The sequence below is a fragment of the Hyla sarda genome, chromosome 3 (assembly GCF_029499605.1).
Source record: "Hyla sarda isolate aHylSar1 chromosome 3, aHylSar1.hap1, whole genome shotgun sequence".
In the NCBI taxonomy this organism is placed as follows: Eukaryota; Metazoa; Chordata; class Amphibia; order Anura; family Hylidae; genus Hyla; species Hyla sarda.
Genome location: NC_079191.1, coordinates 200,442,100 through 200,462,091, shown reverse-complemented (window position 1 = coordinate 200,462,091; position 19,992 = coordinate 200,442,100). Strand labels below are relative to the sequence as shown.

Sequence of the window (19,992 nt, the reverse complement as noted above, 5' to 3'; positions counted from 1 at the left end):
CAAAAAAAAACAGGCAAATAAATTCTAGAGTTTGGTGAGGCATAGATGGCCCTTAATAAGTTGCAAAAAGCACCTTGAATGTGCATAGCATCCAGCACCACGTCAAGCCATGACCAGCTGACATTATCAAATGCCTTTTCAGCGTCTAATGTTAACAGAGAAGGGGAGCCCGGCTGGCCAGAGCGGTGATGGATAGTATCTAGAACTGTAAGGACCATTCTCATGTTCACAACTGCAGATCTGTTTTTAATGAAACCCATCTGAGCTTGAGAGATAAGACACGGCATAATAGCTGACAGTCTGTCTGCCATAATGGAAGACAATATCTTGGAGTCAACATTGATGAGAGATATAGGTCGGTATGATCCTGGGTCAAGGGGGTCTTTGTTTGGTTTGGGAATTAGTCTCACATATGACATAGAAGCTGAATCTAGTGACCCCATTCCTTATAGAATTTGATTGTAAAGATTAGAAAGCCTGTCTATGACTTGGTCTGAAGAAGTTTATAAAACTCCCCGTTAACCAGTCAGGGCCCAGAGTCTTCATGTTTTCAAGTCGTTTAATCGTTTGTTTAACCAAGTCTGGGGTAATGGGTACATTGAAGGATTCTAATTGTTCCTCAGATACGTGTAGTAAGGTTACTTTGTTAAGAAGAGTTTCTATCGGCAGAGTGGGAGATGGAATGTCAGAGTAGAAATCAGCATAGTATTTGCGCATATAGTCTACTATTCGTCTAGGGTTTGTCAGAAGAATGCCTCCTGAGGTTCAAAGTGATAGAATGGAAGCAGGTGGGTTCTGTGCCCTTAGCTAGAGAGGCCAAAAGGCGTCCTGATATATTTCCAAAGCGAAGAATATGATGATTTTAAGGTTGACTTTTTTTTTGTAATACCATGATAAAACAACTGTATATTGTTATAATTGTATTGACCCACAGAATAAAAATAACATGCCAGTGGAGGAATGAGGAATGGTCATGTGGCCTGATGAGACAAAAATGGATCTTTTTGGTCTAAACTCTACTCGCCGTGTTTGGAGGAAGAAAAAGGATGAGTACAAACCCAAGAACACCTTTACACGACTAAAGCATGGAGGTGGGAACAGACCCGAAACCTGAAGGATCTGGAGAAGGTCTGTATGGAGGAGTGGGAAAAATCCCTGTTGCTGTGTGTGCAAACCTGGTCAAGAACTACAGGAAATGTTTGATCTCTGTAAATGCAAACAAAGGTTTCTGTACCAAATATTAAGTCATAGACATGATTTTCTGATGTATTCAAATATATGTCATGCAATAAAATGCAAATTCATTTTTTTTTTTTTAAATCATACAATGTGATTTTCTGGATTTTTGTTTAAGATTACGTCTCTCGCAGTTGAAGATTACCTATGATAAAAATTACAGACCTCTACATGCTTTGTAAATTGGAAAACCTGCAAAATCGGCAGTGTATCAAATTTAATATCAAATGTAAGCACACACAAAAACTCCTAACATAAAAGCTAGCAAGAAGAACATTAAAGCTTATAAGCCTTTGTAAATAAAAATAGCTAATAACTTATGGGAAATATGTGTTAAGGACCCAGAACCAGATGGTGCCGTTCATGGTGTAGTGGAAATGCCAGGTTGCTACAGTGCACTGAATGAATGAGAGCTGCAGTAACCCAAAACCACCACTACACCACTACCACCATCTGCTTCTGGCTCTATTCATTGTGCACATGCCAGAGCAGTGGCTCTGCTGAACAGCTGATCACTGCTTGGGTCCAGGTCTCAGTACCTTATCGAACAGACATTTATGGCCCCTCAATGTAGGCCATCAATGTAAAAGTCCAGGAAAACCCTTTTAAAGGAGAAGTCCCATGCCTTGAAGCACAGAAAAGCTTTTCCCCTATCAACAGGATAGGGGATAAGTTTTAGATCGCGAGGGGGGCCATGCGATCTCCTTGCGGAGCCCCGGCTCTCCTCCAGAGTGTCGCATAACGACCCTCGCCCAAAGTGGGAGCCACCACGCCCCCTCCATATATCTCTATTGGATAGCTGTTCTGCTATCTCCGGCTCTCCCATAGAGATGTATGGAGAGGGCGTGGCGGTCCCCGCTTCAGACGGGTCGGGACGCGCTGCTCTGAGGGAGAGCCGGGGCTCTGTATAGGAGATCATGAGGGATAGGGAATACGTTTTTCTGTACTTCCAGGCATGGGACTTCTTCTTATTACTGATCTATGGGGGTCCTTATTAATATAGTGGACTAATCAACAGAGATTTATTAATTCTTAGTGTGTGGCCTTAAGGATGACTGCATTTTTAATTTGAGGTTGCTATAGTCTTAGAATTGCTGTTACTTGCATGCTCTGCTTAGCTGAACTTGCAAGTGTTCCATATGTCATTGAATCCATCATGGTGTTCAAGGCTTTAATGTAAAAAAATGCACAACATTTAATACTTGCTGTCAAATGTAATGGAACTGTTGACAGAGGACTGAACACAGCCTAAGGCTAAGTTCACACTACAGAATTTACAGAATTTCAAAGCTGAATTCCACTTGGAAATTCCAGTGCAGCAGAATCCCATTGCTGGCAATGCAATTTGGCTGCACAGTGCACACTACATAATTTCAGAGGCAGACCATCCACCACTAAAATTCTGCAACTAAACAGATGAGCTTGCTCAACTTGTCTATAGGAAATGTCCGTTCAGTCCTAGCACCAATTGATTTCACACTTGGAATCTCTGGCTGGATTTTGTCCAGCCATAAATTGTAACACTCACGTTTCAGAAAACAAGAATACCGGTGGATGTGGATCCTCTGGACCTGTGTGGCAGATGACTCGGACCGTACCAGGAAGCAGAGTCTAAAGTGCTGCAAAGTGGGATGGACTTGCTGCAGCAGGTGGCACCCAGGTTGCTACCCCTGGCACAGCTCAACTACACAGGAAGCTGATGAGATGTGAGGCACAGGAGGGATAAGGAAACTCGTAGTCAGGATAGCAGAAGGTCAGGGCAGGTGGCACAGTAGTGTAGTCAGGACGTTGCAGGAGGTCAGTGGGCAGGCAGCAGAGGAGCAAGGTCAGGTCACAGAGCAAAGGATCAGATACACGGCAAGGCAACTCTCAGGTATGCTTTCTCTCAGGCACAAGGCAACAAAGATTTGGCAGGGAAGTGTGGGAGGAATTTATCTATGAGCCACAGGTGTACTACAATAATGGGGGCACTGGCCTTTAACCCCTTAACAACAATTGACGTAAATGTATGTCATGGTGATGTGGTACTTAATGCACCATGACGTACATTTACGCGCCGCCATGATCGCGAGCACCGAAGCGGTACTCACGTCATGCCGGCAGGTCCCGGCTGCTATCAGCAGCCAGGGACCCGCCGGTAATGGCGGACATCCCCGATCGCACGCATGTCCGCCATTAACCCCTCAGATGCCATGATCAATACAGATCACGGCATCTGCAGCAGTGCGGTACTTTGAATGGATGATCGAATCGCCGGCAGCGCTGCCACGGGGATCCGATCATCCAGCATGTCGGCCGGAGGTCCCCTCACCTTGCTCCGGCTGTCTCCCGGGGTCTTCTGCTCTGGTCTGAGATCGAGCAGACCAGAGCAGAAGATGACTGATAATACCGATCAGTGCTCTGTCCTATACATAGCACTGAACAGAATTAGCAATCAACTAATTTGTATGAATAGTCCCCTTAGAGGACATAAAAAGTGTAAAATAAATGTAAAATAAAAAAAAAGTAAAAAATTTGAAAAATCCCCTCCCCCAATAAAAAAGTAAAACGTCCTTTTTTCCCATTTTACCCCCAAAATGCGTAAAAAAAATAATTAATACACATATTTGGTATCGCCACGTGCGTAAAAGTCTGAAATATTTAAATATATTGTTAATTATCCCGTACAGTGAACGGCATAAACATAAAAAAAAAAAAAGTCCAAAATTGCTGTTTTTGTGTCACATTTTAATCCAAAAAAATTATATAAAAATTTATAAAAAGTAAAACCTAAGCAAAGTGGTACTGATAAAAACTACAGATAATGGCGCAAAAAATGAGCCCTCATATCGCCCCATATACGGAAAAATGAGAACGTTAAAAGGTGGTCAAAATAGGGCAATTTCAAACATACAAATTTTGTTCAAAAGGTTTGAGATTTTTTTTAAGCGGTACAATTAAAGAAAAGCATATAACATGGGTATCATTTTAATCGTATTGTCCCACAGAATAAAGAAAACATGTAATTTTTACCAAAAAGTGTACAGCGTGAAAATAAAACCTTTCAAAATATGCTAAATTGCGGTTTTCTTTTCAATTTTCCGACATAAGAGGGTTATGATTTTTAGAAGGCGAAAACGAAAATGCAAAAATAAAATCGGTCTGGTCCTTAAGGCCAAAATGAGCCTGGTCCTTAAGGGGTTAAATCTTAAAGCTCCAGCGAGCGCACCCTAGGAGACGGGGACAGGCGCACCGGAGCAGGGAGGCAGAGGCGGGGGCAGGAGAAGCACCTGGTGAGTGACTGACTGGGATTCGCATGCGGGCCCGTCCTGCGATGCGAATCCCAGCCCCGCCGGCAGCAGCAGGTAATGGGACCATGCGCTCACAGTCACCGTGTGCGGCCGGAGCGCATAAGGTAACAGTACTCCCCCTTTGGTCTCGCCCTCCTTTTACGACTCAGAAAACTCCTGAGAAGGTCACGGTCCAGGATATTCTCCTCAGGCTCTCAAGTTCTCTCCTCAGGACCGTAACCCTCCCAGTCAACCAGTTTACCTCTCACGGTTTTAGAGGCAAGAATCTTTTTAACTTTGTAGACGTCAGAAGAGCCGGAGACAGGTGTGGGGACAAGATTCTTTTGAGAAAACCAGTTTATGCCAAGAGGCTTTAGAAGAGAGAAGTGGAAGGAATTGGGAATTCATAACAAAGCAGGTAGACGGAGTTTGTAGGAGACAGGATTACATTTTTGTAGAATCTGGAAAAGACCAAGGTAGCGAGGCCCAAGCTTGTACCAGGGTATCTTGAAGCGGATGCACTTGGATGAAAGCCACACCATGTCACCAGGATAGAAGGATGGAGGAGGTCTTCTACTGTTATCAGCTTGCGCCTTCATGCGTTAAGAAGCCTGGGATTACAACTGTCGGGTCTGTTGCCAGATGGTGGAGAAGTCACGGACCAGCTCATCAACAGTAGGCACACTGGAGGAAATTGGGAGAGGAAGAGGAGAATGGAGATGAAGTCCGTAGACAGCAAAAAATGGAGACGACCTTGTGGACTCAGAATCCTTTCAGCCCAGGGGAGAAGGTCGACCCAATCTTCTTGGCGAGCTGAAACAAAATGCAGAGGATAAGTCTCAAGGATTTGATCAACACTCTCCACCTGACCGTTGGACTGAGGGTGGTAGGCCGAAGTCCAGAGAAGGCCAGCTTGATGTCCAGACGGGTACAAAGGGCTCGCCAGAACTTAGAGACAAACTGCACACCATGATCCGAAACAATATGCGTGTTACGCCGAGCGCTCCGGGTCCCCGCTCCTCCCCGGAGCGCTCGCTTCACTCTCTCCGCTGCAGCGCTCCGGTCACGTCCTCTGACCCGGGGCGCTGCGATCCCGCTGCCAGCCGGGATGCGATTCGCGATACGGGTAGCGCCCGCTCACGATGCGCACCCCGGCTCCCCTACCTGACTCGCTCCCCGTCTGTTCTGTCCCGGCGCGCGCGGCCCCGCTCCCTAGGGCGCGCGCGCGCCGGGTCTCTGCGATTTAAAGGGCCACTGCGCCGCTGATTGGCGCAGTGGTTCCAATTAGGGTAATCACCTGTGCACTTCCCTATATTACCTCACTTCCCTTGCACTCCCTTGCCGGATCTTGTTGCCTTAGTGCCAGTGAAAGCGTTCCTTGTGTGTTCCTTGCCTGTGTTTCCAGACCTTCTGCCGTTGCCCCTGACTACGATCCTTGCTGCCTGCCCCGACCTTCTGCTACGTCCGACCTTGCTTCTGCCTACTCCCTTGTACCGCGCCTATCTTCAGCAGCCAGAGAGGTGAGCCGTTGCTAGTGGATACGACCTGGTCACTACCGCCGCAGCAAGACCATCCCGCTTTGCGGCGGGCTCTGGTGAAAACCAGTAGTGGCTTAGAACCGGTCCACTAGCACGGTCCACGCCAATCCCTCTCTGGCACAGAGGATCCACTACCTGCCAGCCGGCATCGTGACAGTAGATCCGGCCATGGATCCCGCTGAAGTTCCTCTGCCAGTTGTCGCTGACCTCACCACGGTGGTCGCCCAGCAGTCACAACAGATAGCGCAACAAGGCCAACAGCTGTCTCAACTGACCGTTATGCTACAACAGTTACTACCACAGCTTCAGCAGTCATCTCCTCCGCCAGCTCCTGCACCTCCTCCGCAGCGAGTGGCCGCTCCTGGGATACGCTTATCCTTGCCGGATAAATTTGATGGGGACTCTAAGTTTTGCCGTGGCTTTCTTTCCCAATGTTCCCTGCATCTGGAGATGATGTCGGACCTGTTTCCCACTGAAAGGTCTAAGGTGGCTTTCGTAGTCAGTCTTCTGTCCGGAAAAGCCCTGTCATGGGCCACACCGCTCTGGGACCGCAATGACCCCGTCACTGCCTCTGTACATTCCTTCTTCTCGGAAATCCGAAGTGTCTTTGAGGACTGCCCTGGCCTCCTCAAGCAGAAGACGCCTTTAAACGACTCAAGTCTGCCTTTTCTTCGGCTCCCGTCCTCTCCAGACCTGACCCTTCCAAACCCTTCCTATTGGAGGTTGATGCCTCCTCAGTGGGAGCTGGAGCTGTTCTTCTACAAAAAAATTCTTCCGGGCATGCTGTCACTTGTGGTTTTTTCTCTAGGACCTTCTCTCCAGCGGAGAGGAACTACTCCATCGGGGATCGAGAGCTTCTAGCCATTAAATTAGCACTTGAGGAATGGAGGCATCTGCTGGAGGGATCAAGTTCTCCTGTTATTATCTACACCGACCACAAGAACCTCTCCTACCTCCAGTCTGCCCAACGGCTGAATCCTCGCCAGGCCCGGTGGTCTCTGTTCTTTGCCCGATTTAATTTTGAGATTCACTTTCGTCCTGCCGATAAGAACATTAGGGCCGATGCTCTCTCTCGTTCCTCGGATGCCTCAGAAGTTGATCTCCCTCCGCAACACATCATTCCACCTGACTGCCTGATCTCCACTTCTCCTGCCTCCATCAGGCAGACTCCTCCAGGGAAGACCTTTGTTTCTCCACGCCAACGCCTCGGAATCCTCAAATGGGGTCACTCCTCCCATCTCGCAGGTCATGCGGGCATCAAGAAATCTGTGCAACTCATCTCCCGCTTCTATTGGTGGCCGACTCTGGAGACGGATGTTGGGGACTTTGTGCGAGCCTGCACTATCTGTGCCCGGGATAAGACTCCTCGCCAGAAGCCCGCTGGTTTTCTTCATCCTCTGCCTGTCCCCGAACAGCCTTGGTCTCTGATTGGTATGGATTTTATTACTGATTTACCCCCTTCCCGTGGCAACACTGTTATTTGGGTGGTCGTTGATCGATTCTCCAAAATGGCACATTTCATCCCTCTTCCTGGTCTTCCTTCTGCGCCTCAGTTGGCTAAACAATTTTTTGTACACATTTTTCGTCTTCACGGGTTGCCTACGCAGATTGTCTCGGATAGAGGTGTCCAATTCGTGTCTAAATTCTGGAGGGCTCTCTGTAAACAACTCAAGATTAAATTAAATTTTTCCTCTGCATATCATCCCCAGTCCAATGGACAAGTAGAAAGAATTAACCAGATCTTGGGTGATTATTTGCGACATTTTGTTTCCTCCCGCCAGGATGACTGGGCAGATCTCCTTCCATGGGCCGAATTCTCGTATAACTTCAGGGTCTCTGAATCTTCCTCCAAATCCCCATTTTTCGTGGTGTACGGCCGTCACCCTCTTCCCCCCCTCCCTACCCCCTTGCCCTCTGGTCTGCCCGCTGTGGATGAAATTTCTCGTGACCTTTCCATTATATGGAGAGAGACCCAAAATTCTCTCTTACAGGCTTCTTCACGCATGAAGAGGTTCGCGGATAAGAAAAGAAGAGCTCCCCCCGTTTTTTCCCCTGGAGACAAGGTATGGCTCTCCGCTAAATATGTCCGCTTCCGTGTCCCTAGCTACAAGTTGGGACCACGCTATCTTGGTCCTTTCAAAATTTTGTGTCAAATTAATCCTGTCTCTTATAAACTTCTTCTTCCTCCTTCTCTTCGTATCCCTAATGCCTTTCACGTCTCTCTTCTCAAACCACTCATCCTCAACCGTTTTTCTCCCAAATCTGTTCCTCCCACTCCTGTTTCCGGCTCCTCGGACGTCTTCTCGGTCAAGGAAATTTTGGCTGCCAAAAAGGTCAGAGGGAAAAAATTTTTTTTAGTAGACTGGGAGGGTTGTGGTCCTGAAGAGAGATCCTGGGAACCTGAGGACAACATCCTTGACAAAAGTCTGCTCCTCAGGTTCTCAGGCTCCAAGAAGAGGGGGAGACCCAAGGGGGGGGGTACTGTTACGCCGAGCGCTCCGGGTCCCCGCTCCTCCCCGGAGCGCTCGCTTCACTCTCTCCGCTGCAGCGCTCCGGTCACGTCCTCTGACCCGGGGCGCTGCGATCCCGCTGCCAGCCGGGATGCGATTCGCGATACGGGTAGCGCCCGCTCACGATGCGCACCCCGGCTCCCCTACCTGACTCGCTCCCCGTCTGTTCTGTCCCGGCGCGCGCGGCCCCGCTCCCTAGGGCGCGCGCGCGCCGGGTCTCTGCGATTTAAAGGGCCACTGCGCCGCTGATTGGCGCAGTGGTTCCAATTAGGGTAATCACCTGTGCACTTCCCTATATTACCTCACTTCCCTTGCACTCCCTTGCCGGATCTTGTTGCCTTAGTGCCAGTGAAAGCGTTCCTTGTGTGTTCCTTGCCTGTGTTTCCAGACCTTCTGCCGTTGCCCCTGACTACGATCCTTGCTGCCTGCCCCGACCTTCTGCTACGTCCGACCTTGCTTCTGCCTACTCCCTTGTACCGCGCCTATCTTCAGCAGCCAGAGAGGTGAGCCGTTGCTAGTGGATACGACCTGGTCACTACCGCCGCAGCAAGACCATCCCGCTTTGCGGCGGGCTCTGGTGAAAACCAGTAGTGGCTTAGAACCGGTCCACTAGCACGGTCCACGCCAATCCCTCTCTGGCACAGAGGATCCACTACCTGCCAGCCGGCATCGTGACAATGCGGTGGAAGACCATATAAATGAAAGACATGCTGCAAGAAGTACTTTGCCAGCTGTGGAGCAGAAGGAAGACCTTGTAGAGGAATGAAATGAGCCATCTTGGAAAACCAATCTACAAGGACCCAAATGAGAGTGTTATTATGAGATGGTGACAAATTGGTGATGAAATCCATGTCAATATAGGACCAGAGACTCTCCGGAATGGGTAAAGGCTGTAAGAGTCCTGCAGGTCTCTGTCTAGGGGTTTTGTCATGGGAACAAGTTTCACAGGAACAAACAAAATCAGAAACATCACGTTCAAGATGGGGCCACCAGTAGTATCGGGAGATTAGAAGTAGAGTCTTGCGTACTCCAGGATGTCCTGCTGTCAAGGAAGAATGACCCCATTTCGGTACCTTGTCTCTCAATCTAGCGGGCACAAAGGATTTTCCTGGAGGAACTTGTTGAATTTCGGTAAAAGTGACAGGAATCAAACGGTCAGGGGGAATATTATGCCTAGGTCTGGAGTCCAAACCAATGACGTCAGAGGACCTGGAGAGAGCATCTGCTCTGATGATCTTGTCTGCTGGATGGAAGTGGATGAAGAAGTTGAACCTAGAAAAGAACAGTGACCACCTTTCCTGACGGGGGTTCAAACACTGAGCAGACTGAAGGTATAGAAAATTCTTATGGTTGGAGTAGATTCTGACCGGATGAGAAGAATCATCCAATAAATGTCGGCATTCCTCCAAAGCTAGCTTGATAGCGAGGAGTTCACAATCTAAAATGGAGTAGTTCCTCTCAGCAGGAGAGAATATCTTGGAGAAGAACCCACAAGTTACAGTCTTGCCCTTGGCGTTTTTCTGAGTAAGAACGGCACCTGCTCCAATAGATGAGGCATCAACCTCCAAAGCAAAGGGCCTCTCCGGATCAGGTCTTGTAAGCAAGGGAGCAGAGGCAAACGCAGACTTTAAATGGGAGGACTCTTCAGCCTTTTGAGGCCAAGACTTAGGATTAGAAGCCTTATTAGTGAGAGCCACAATTGGAGCAACCAAGGATGAAAAATGTGGGATAAATTGACGATAATAGTTAGTGAATCCGAGAAAGCGTTGAATAGCACATAGGCCCAAAGGACAAGGCCAATCCAACACTTCAGACAATTTTTCTGGATCCATCTGCAGGCCTTGATGAGTGACAATGTAGCCAAGAACCAGAAGACTAGGCTTCTCGAACAGACATTTCTCCAGTTTGGCGTAGAGATTATTCTTCCGTAGTCACTGAAGAACCAGATGAACATGAGTACGATGCTCCTCTAAGTTGGACGAGAAGATCAGGATGTCCTCTAGGTATACGATAACACAGGTGTAGAGAAGATCACAGAAGATATCATTGACAAACTCTTGAAAAACATCTGGAGCATTGCAGAGACCAAAAAACATTACGAGATGCTCAAAATGTCTGTCTAGAGTATTCCATTCATCTCCCTTGCGGATACGAATGAGGTTATATGCTCCATGTAAGCCCAAGGAGAAGACCTTGGCACCACGTAGACGGTCAAAAAGTTCTGAGATAAGAGGTAGTGGATAATGGTTCTTGACCGTGATTTTGTTAAGTCCCCTTTAGTAAATGCATGGACGGAGTGAGCCATCCTTCTTCCCTACAAAGAAGAAACCAGTTCCTGCAGGAGAAGAGGACTTATGGATAAATTCCTTTTTGAGATTCTCCTGGATATAATCAGCCATAGCTTTGGTCTCAGGAACCGATAGAGAGTATATCCTTCCACGAAGAGAAGTGGTGCCAAGGCAGAAGATCCATAGGGCAGTCGTAAGGACAATGTGGAGGCAGAGACTCAGCCTGTTTCTTGCAGAATACGTCAAGGAAATCTTGGTAAGGTTGAGGCAGACCAGGCAAAGGAGGAGGACGAGAAAAAACTTTAGGCTGGACTGGACTGAGACAGAGATTCTGACAGAACTGTCCCCAGCGAATAATTTCTCCAGTTCTCCAATCTAGTTGCAGAGAGTGACGTCAGAGCCAAGGAAGGCCAAGAAGAAGCTCAGAAGTACAGTGAGGCAGTACATAGAATTCAATATTTTCTTTATGCAAGACACCCACTTGCATGACGAGAGACTCAGTACAGAATAGCACCTTACAGTCCAAATTTTGTCCATTAACAGAGGAGATGAACAATGGCTTGGCAAGCCGAGTAACAGGAAGATGATATTTGTGGACGAAAGAAGCATCAATACAGTCACCTGCTGATCCAGAATCCAAAAATGCAGTTGCGCTTATGGAAGACTTGGCAGAAGCGAAGACTTGTACAGAAATGGTCAAGCAAGGAGAGGTGGTATTCACACCTAGGGACGCCTCTCCTACATGCCGTAGGTGTGAGAGTTTTCCCGGATACTGTGTACGAACAGAACAGTCTTTGAGGAAGTGTTCCGGGCTAGCACAATAAAAACACAAATTCTCACTGCGTCGTCGTGATCTCTCCTGTTGCGTAAGATGGGAACGATTCACTTGCATAGCCTCTTCAGCAAGAGGCGCAGGAAACTGTAGAGGTGGACATTGAAACACAGGTGCCCGGTGAGGATATCTCTGTGTTCGAGCAGGTTCCCTCTCTGAGCGCAGTTCTTCCTGCCTCACAACAAAATGCACATCAATACGTGTGGCCAGGTGGATAAGTTCAGTCAGAGAAGAAGCAGGATCACATGCAGCCAGGGCATCTTTAATCCTGCTAGACAGTCCTTTTTCGAATGTGGCACACAAGGCCTCATCATTCCATGCTAGTTCTGAGGCTAGAGTTTGGAATTGAACCACGTAGTCACCAACGTAAGAATTCCCTTGAAACAGGTTCAGCAAAACCGTCTCAGCAGAAGAGGCATGTTAGGGTTTCTCAAAGACAAAGCGAAATTCTGCCAGAAAAGCTGTCAAGTTGGAAGCTACCGGATCACCGCGGTCCCAAAAGGGGTGTAGCCCAGGCCAGGGCTTTTCTGGACAGTAGGCTAATAACAAAGGCCACCTTAGCAAGTTCCGTCGGAAACAGTTCAGACATGAGCTCCAAATGCATGGAGCACTGTGTACCGAAGCCTCTGCATAACTTGAAATCACCGTCATATTTAGAGGGTAATGGTAGACGTAGCTGGGAGCCAGAAGACACTGCAGGAGCTGGAGGAGGGAATGGGACCGGTTGTGGGTGCTGCTGCAAGGCCAAAAGCTGTTGTATCATAGCAGACAGTTGGGTAAGTTGCTGCACCTGTCACGCCAATTGCTGAGACTGACGTACCACAACAGAGGGAAGATCCGCGACTTCCATGGCCGGATCTTACTGTAACACTCACATTTCAGAAGACAGAAACACCGGTGGATGTGGATCTGCTGGACCTTTGTGGCAGATGACTTAGACTGTACCAGGGAGTGGAGTCTAAGGTTTTCACCAGAGCAGCACCCAGGTCGCTACCCCTGTCACGGCTCGACCACAAAGGTGGCTGAGGTACGAGGCACAGGAGGGATAAGGCAGCTCGTAGTCAGGATAGCAGAAGGTCAGGACAGGCGGCACAGTAGCGTAGTCAGGATGTAGCAGGAGGTCAGTAGGCAGGCGGCAGAGGAGCAAGGTCAGGTCACAGAGCAAAGGATCAGATAGACAGCAACTCTCAGGTATGCTTTCTCTCAGGCACAAGGCAACAAAGATCTGTCAGGGAAGTGTAGGCGGAGGAGGAATTTATCAATGAGCAAAAGGTGTACTACACTAATGGGCGCACTGGCCCTTTAAATCTTAAAGCTCCTGTGCGCGTGCTCCCTAGGGGACGGGGACACGTGCTCCAGAGCAGAGAGGCAGAGGTGGGGGCAGTAGAAGCACCTGGTGAGTGACGGACTGTGAGACTCATGCGGGCGCCTCGCGATGCGAATCCCAGCCCTACCGGCAGCAGGTAATGGGTCCATGCGCTCACAGCCAGCGTGTGTGGCCGGAGCGCATAACATAAATTCTATAATGGGAACCTAGGCAAACAGTTTTGTCTACAACACACCCCTGGAGAGTTTGTGCCAAATTTTTCCTTTAGTAAAATCTCATTACAGCACTATGAGACCAGCAGTCAGAGGGAAAACGTATGGCAAGGTCTAATTTTAGGCAAGCTTTTCTCCATGCTTGTAAAATGACAGTATTCTACTCAAGATGACTCAATCATATCAATTACCTATTCAATTAGTAATTGAATAAAACATTTAGCATTAAAATTGACTGCTATAAAAATTATACAGAAGAAGACAGTACAGTATGTATTTAAAAGTAATAGTTCAATTGTTCAACAAACAATAGACACCACATTGCAAAATCACTATGAAAGACATAATTACATACCATGTTGTAAAGATAAATGATAAGCTTGAAAAGACTATTTTATTAGTCACTCAATTTCTTCAGTCACTAAAGGCCCCAACATATGAATCTTCATAATTCTCTAAAGGTGTATGATACAGGAGATTTTATTGACAAATGTTGCCAATTTTGATAAGATCTGCTGACATTATAATGTCTATTGTTATGATTCGGCTAGCTGGATGTGGATCCTCTGTGTCAGCGAGGGATTGGCGTGGACCGTGTCGGTGGACCGGTTCTAGGTTGCTACTGGTTTTCACCAGAGCCCGCCACAAAGCGGGATGGTCTTGCTGCGGCAGTAGCAACCAGGTCGTATCCACCGGCAACGGCTCAACCTCGCTGACTGCTGAGAAGGCGTGGGACAGAAGGACTAGGCAGAGGCAAGGTCAGACGTAACAGAAGGTCGGGGCAGGCGGCAAGGTTCGTAGTCAATAGTAATAGCAGGAGGTCAGGAATAGTGTTGAGCGGCATAGGCCATATTCGAATTCGCGAATATTCGCGAATATATGGACGAACATTCGTCATATTTGCGAATATTCGCATATTCGAAAATTAACATATGCGAAAATTTGCACATACAAAAATAAACATAAGCGAAAATTCGCATATGCGAAAATTAGCATATGCAAATTTTTGCAGATGCGAAAATTTGCACACCAGTTTCACACAGTAGTATTAGAGCCTTCTTACACCACATAAGCTGGAAGCAGAGAGGGATGATCACTGTGATGTGTACTGTGAAGAAAAAAAAAATATATATATATATATTCGTAATTACGAATATATAGCGCTATATTCGCGAATATTCGCGAATTCGCGAATATGCGATATTCGCAAATAAAATTTGAATTGCGAATATTCGCGAGCAACACTAGTCAGGAACACAGTAATGGTAAACACAGTAATAGCTTTCTCTAGGCACAAAGGCAACAAGATCCGGCAAGGAAGTGCAGGGGAAGTGAGGTTATATGGACAGGGAGCAGGTGGAAGCTAATTAGACTGATTGGGCCAGGCACCAATCACTGGTGCACTGGCCCTTTAAATCTTAGAGAGCTGGCGCGCGCGCACCCTAGAGAGCGTACCCGCGAGCGCCTGAACATGACAGCCGGGGACCGGGATGGGTAAGTGGCTTGGGATGCGATTCGCGAGCGGGCTCGTCCCGCTATGCGAATCCCATCCCCATCGTGAATGTCAGTGCAGCGCTCCCGGTCAGCGAGTCCGACCAGGACGCTGCATAGAGGAGAACGCCGCGAGCGCTCCAGGGAGGAGCAGGGACCCGGAGCGCTCGGCGTAACATCTATGGCTATCCACATACAGACTTCTCAGCTGTTTGTCTATTTGGTGTCTAATATTACAAAAAAGTTTTTCCATTTGTTAGCTGATTTAGTTTGATAAAACCCTTCCATCTACATTCCCTCCGCAGGGGCCTCCATCCATTGGGAGAATGCTGGCCTCATATCTCCTTTTTATATTATTGGCTGATTTGGCATATCTGGCAAAATCCAGATGGGTCAGTACATCTTTGGACCACTCTTCTCTGTCCTTCCCTGAACCTCAGATGGTAAGACTGATCTCTGAGCTCTGACCTGGTAATTTATTAATTTACTAAATTTAGGCATCTCCACTGTACTGTTATTTCCCTCCTGTTTACAGCTACATAATTTGCATATCTCTGTTTAGTAGTAGTGTGAGACCACTGGGACTAGGATGTCACAAGGATATAGATGTTGAGACAGTGACCAGAATGGTGGTTGGTGATCGCTATATTTCCCTAAGGTACCTATCATTAGATTTCATGAAGCACATATCTTATCCAGGCAAAACTAAGTAAATTATAAGGAATCCAGAAGAGAGTAAAATATCTGGCAAAACTTAGCTTGCTACGGACTTATGTAAGTCCTATTTTCGGCCTCGATTTTAATAATTGAATGGAAGGATAGCAGTTTTTAGGACAGCCCAGATCAGCACAGGTGCTGATAACAGCTGGTCACTGGATGTTAAAACTATCTGTACGTGAGTCTGATAGAGAGCTGTGTGCCTCAGCATGTAACTTAGCACACAGCAACACACATTTACAGTATGGATATGATGCAAGCACAGGAGCTGCGCTAATTACATAGCAGATGAGTTCCAGCTGCTGGGGACTCGCCAATAGTGGCAGACATCAACGATCCTGCTGATGTTGCTATTAACCCCATAGATGCCTTGATCAATGCCGTTCGCAGCATCTATAGTGAAAGTAGAATTGCCAGGGGTTTTAGCTGGGCTCATCGAACCCCCGTGTAGTGCCATAGAATGTGATAGGGTGACTCAGCACTTTTCAGTGCTTGAGCATCACAGCCCCATCACATTCAATTGGCTGACACTCGCACACCTCAATTGGCTGACACTCGCAAACCCGGGGATCGGAGAACAGAAGCTGTTACCTCCCCCCGCAAGCGCTGAAGGCCAGTGTGAGCCGTGGCTCACACTGGCTTCCAGCGCTTGCGGGGGGAGGTGACAGCTTCTGTTCTCCGAACCCCGAACAGGGATCAGGGAACAAAAGCCCTGCACTCGCGACTCACACACTGGCTTTCAGCGCTTGCAGGGGGAGGTGACAGCTTCTGTTCTCCGATCCCCGGAGAACATAACCTTGCGCCTGCGGCTCACAAATCATTCATTCCCCAACGTGGGGAGAATGTGCAGCGCTTTGGCTCACAGTTAACCCTTTCCCTGATGGGGGCACATCGCTTTGACGGGGGGGGAGAAGCAGAGCAGCAACACTGGTCATATATGATTAGTTCCCGAATGTGGGGACAGCGCACTGCAGTTCATTCATTCCCCAATGTGGGGACAGCACGCTTGCGGGGTGTGAAGCTGACCGTGCACCCACGGGGGGAATCATGATGGCGCTGCGGCTGACATGTTACTAATTCCCCCACCATGGGGACCGTGTGCCCTTGGGGGGAATCGTGATAGCTGATTCGCCTGATTCCCCACACGGTCCCCATTGCGGGGAACAGGTTAACTGTGAGCCGCAGCGCTGATACACTGATTCCCCCCCGGGGGCAAACAGTCCCCATGGAGGGGGGATGTGTTACAGGTCAGCCGCAGCGCTGATACACTGATTCCCTCCTCATGCACATGGTCCCCATGGCGGGGAATGGGTTAACTGTCAGTCGCTGCGCTGATACACTAATTCCCTCCGTGGGCGCACGGTCCCCGTGGCAAGGGAATTAGTAACATGTCTGCCACAGCGCTTTCATGATTCCACCCGGGGGCGCATGGCGGGGAATGGGTTAACTGTCAACTGCAGCGCTGATTCAGGGTATTCAGTACACTGTGAGCCGCGGGCTCAGGGCTAGAGACATCCATCCTCCTGCTGTCATCTTGTCCCCCGCAAGCGCGATCCCCCCATTAAGCTTCGGCTATTACAGCAAGAGACATCCTCTTGCTGTGGTAGCTGAAGTTGCACTGCAGTGAATGGTGTTTGGGGATGAATATATATGTCATGTGACACATGCAGTGTCAGCCAATTGAATGTGATGGGGCTGTGATGCTCAAGCCCTGAAAAGTGCTAGGTCACCCTATCACATTCTATGGCAAAACACATTCTACGGAACTACACCAGCAGTGCAGAAATTCAATGAGCAAAAATGGCCACTGGAGGTCTCTTGCCAGCCTCGTCTATAACGAAGATTGACGATAGTACTGATCAATACTGTGTTGTAACATAGTACTGGACAGTAAATAGCAATCTAATGATATTGCTATTATTAGCCCCCTATTGGGACTTAAAAAGTGTAAAGTAAATATAAAACAAAAATGTTCCAAAAAATATAAAAGAAAGCTTTTTCCATTAAAAAATTAAAAAGAAAGAAATAATAAGATATAAAAACATATTTGGTATCATCAACATGCGGAAATGTCATGGTCAAAGGCATGAACGTCAAAAACTACCAAACACCAGAATTGCTGATTTTCCTATGTCAGGCAATATTTAACATATTTAGTATTCAACAATCAAAAAGTAAAAAGTAAACTCTGTCTAATATAATACTGCAGACCAAACTAATCATGCAATTAGTGTGTAGCTTATATTAACATTACATAACAAACTATGTAATAAACTAATAGCAACCTCATAATAAACCAATAGCAACCACATATATTGTCTAGCTTTTAGTCACGCATAATAAAGGAAAAGTTGTTATTAGGTAGAGTTGCAAGCATTTATGTTAATATTTCTCTAACGAAGTGCATCCCGAAATGGCCATTTATTTGTATCTGGAAAGGTTGGTTATATTTGACACTTTGTATCACTAATGCATTTTTCTGGGAAGCATTGCTAAAGCACAGCAAAAGTTCAGTGCATACTGATATAAAATAAAATGCTAAATGGATCTCCTTTGAGAAAAAGACAGGTCTAATCAAAGTAATAATATGTGAGGCATACTGACTCTATGGCGGTGGCATCAGTAAGCACTTAAAAAGACAGGAAAACCAGTGAGCATGAGATTGATACAGAAGTTTATCAGCAGGGATAACACATTATCGTGTGAACCAATTCCCCTTCAGATCACTACACACTATGCTGGGCTGTGAGTCGCTGCATGAGGTTACATATCACTGAAACTGGGTCTTTAGAAGACAGACTTTCTGAATACTTGAATTGTAATTCTTTTCAGTGACCTTGAGGAAATTTCTTTCATAAAAGGGATTTATATCTCACCCTAAGTCCAGAATTGCAGCTACTTGTACTTCTATGTATATATATAATATATATAAAAGATATAACCGCAGCACACAAGGTGTCTCAGTGCAAAAAAATGTGGTTTTATTCCATCTTCAGCAAAAAATCACAGTGCAACGTTTCAGTAGTCTCACACTACCATCTTCAGTCATCATATATATATATATATATATATATATATATATATATATATAAAATAAAATGTTGCATATGTATTAATTGTCCATGTTTTTAGCTTCTCCATAGGATAACTAAAGAAACTACCGGAACTCTACTGCTTGAAGTAGTTATGCAAACAATTATATATGCCTTTTTTAAAGTGTTAGAGACACTGACATATGTAGAACATTTTCAGATTTGCTACTAAAAAAATCGCAAAGCTACACATCCAGTTTAACTATGTTGTGTTACAATATCTGGCCTTCTGCAGTTCCTTGCTGGCTTGGAATAGGACTTAGTGCAGTAATTTATTGCGAGAGTACTATGGCCTTCTAAACAAAAATTGTTAGAATATTACTTGCTACATGTTGCTTCTTGGAAGTGTTTGCTGAATTACAGAAATCGTTTTTTCCTCTGTTACATTAACCACTTCTGTGGATTAAAGCATCCTGGCAGTCATCAATCAGTTCTGCAACAACAATTTTAAATGTGCATGTCGAGTTTGCAGTGGCCAGAGACCATGGTGTGGAAAGCCAGCTGCCATCAACAACCAATCTCTCCAGACAGAAAGCAGGGATGGACTATTACCATGCTATGAACGCTGTGTATACAGCAGAGCCATAAGGCTTTCTGTTTCAGTGAACATTGGGTGCCAGGTAGCTGCAATGGGCTGTTGTGTCTTATCAAACCCAGATCGGGTCTCCAATGAGTGTCAGGGGCTGTATTTACAGCGTTTGCTGGCATACACAGCAAAATTTTTATGTGTTACATACAAATTATGCTACAGATGCAATGCAAATTTTACCTTCATCACATGTGATAAAACCCTTTACAAATCCTCAACAAAATGAGCATGGTGTGGCTGAAAATCTGGGGGTAACATTCACTGCCATTCTGAACTGGGTAGATTCACCCAAAGGATGTTCAAACTTGGTGAAATTGCCATAAATTGGCAGTGTAGTACCCAGGGCAAATTGGTTCTGCTTTCATCTGCTACAGTCTGCAGTACCATTAAAGGAAATCTTTCATTAGTGTCACCTGCACTTACCTGTCGGTATAGACAGGTAGTGCAGGTGACACGGACTACAACGATACTTACCTGGTCCTGTTCTGTGCTCTGCTTCTTTTGCTATAATTTTTAGTATCTTTCACTCCGGGCCTACTTGGATCATGGGTGTAGCTTCACTGCTGCTGTTCTCTGCTGGGTCCCGCTGCTAGCAAACAGCAGCGGTGACGTCACTAAGCTCCACCCATGCTCCAAGTCTGGCCCAGAACATAAGATAATGAAGTATAATTGGAGGACCACGGCTCGGAACTGGACCAGGTAAGTATGGTTGTCATCAGTGTCACCTGCACTACCTGTCTGCACCGACAGGTTAGTGCAGGTGACACTGATGACAGATTTCCTTTAACCCCTATCATCCCCTATCACCCTAATTCTATCCTGTTACCATCTGTTATTCCCTATGACCATATGTCAGTGTCTTTATAACCGGTGTGCAGCGGCACATTAGTG

At 46.8% G+C, this 19,992-nt stretch overlaps 1 long non-coding RNA gene across 2 annotated transcripts in view; it reads left to right on the top strand.

Annotated features, from left to right (window-relative positions):
- Positions 1-19,670, top strand: part of LOC130360693 (uncharacterized) — a 109,817-nt gene extending 90,147 nt beyond the window's left edge. The window contains exons 4-7 of one of the 2 annotated variants that reach the window (XR_008890762.1): positions 935-1,128; positions 1,355-1,465; positions 15,009-15,146; positions 18,553-19,670. This is a non-coding gene — a long non-coding RNA (uncharacterized LOC130360693). The remainder of the gene's footprint in view (positions 1-934; positions 1,129-1,354; positions 1,466-15,008; positions 15,147-18,552) is intronic. The other variant, XR_008890763.1, reaches the window with a different exon arrangement.
- Positions 19,671-19,992: the final 322 nt, after the last annotated feature.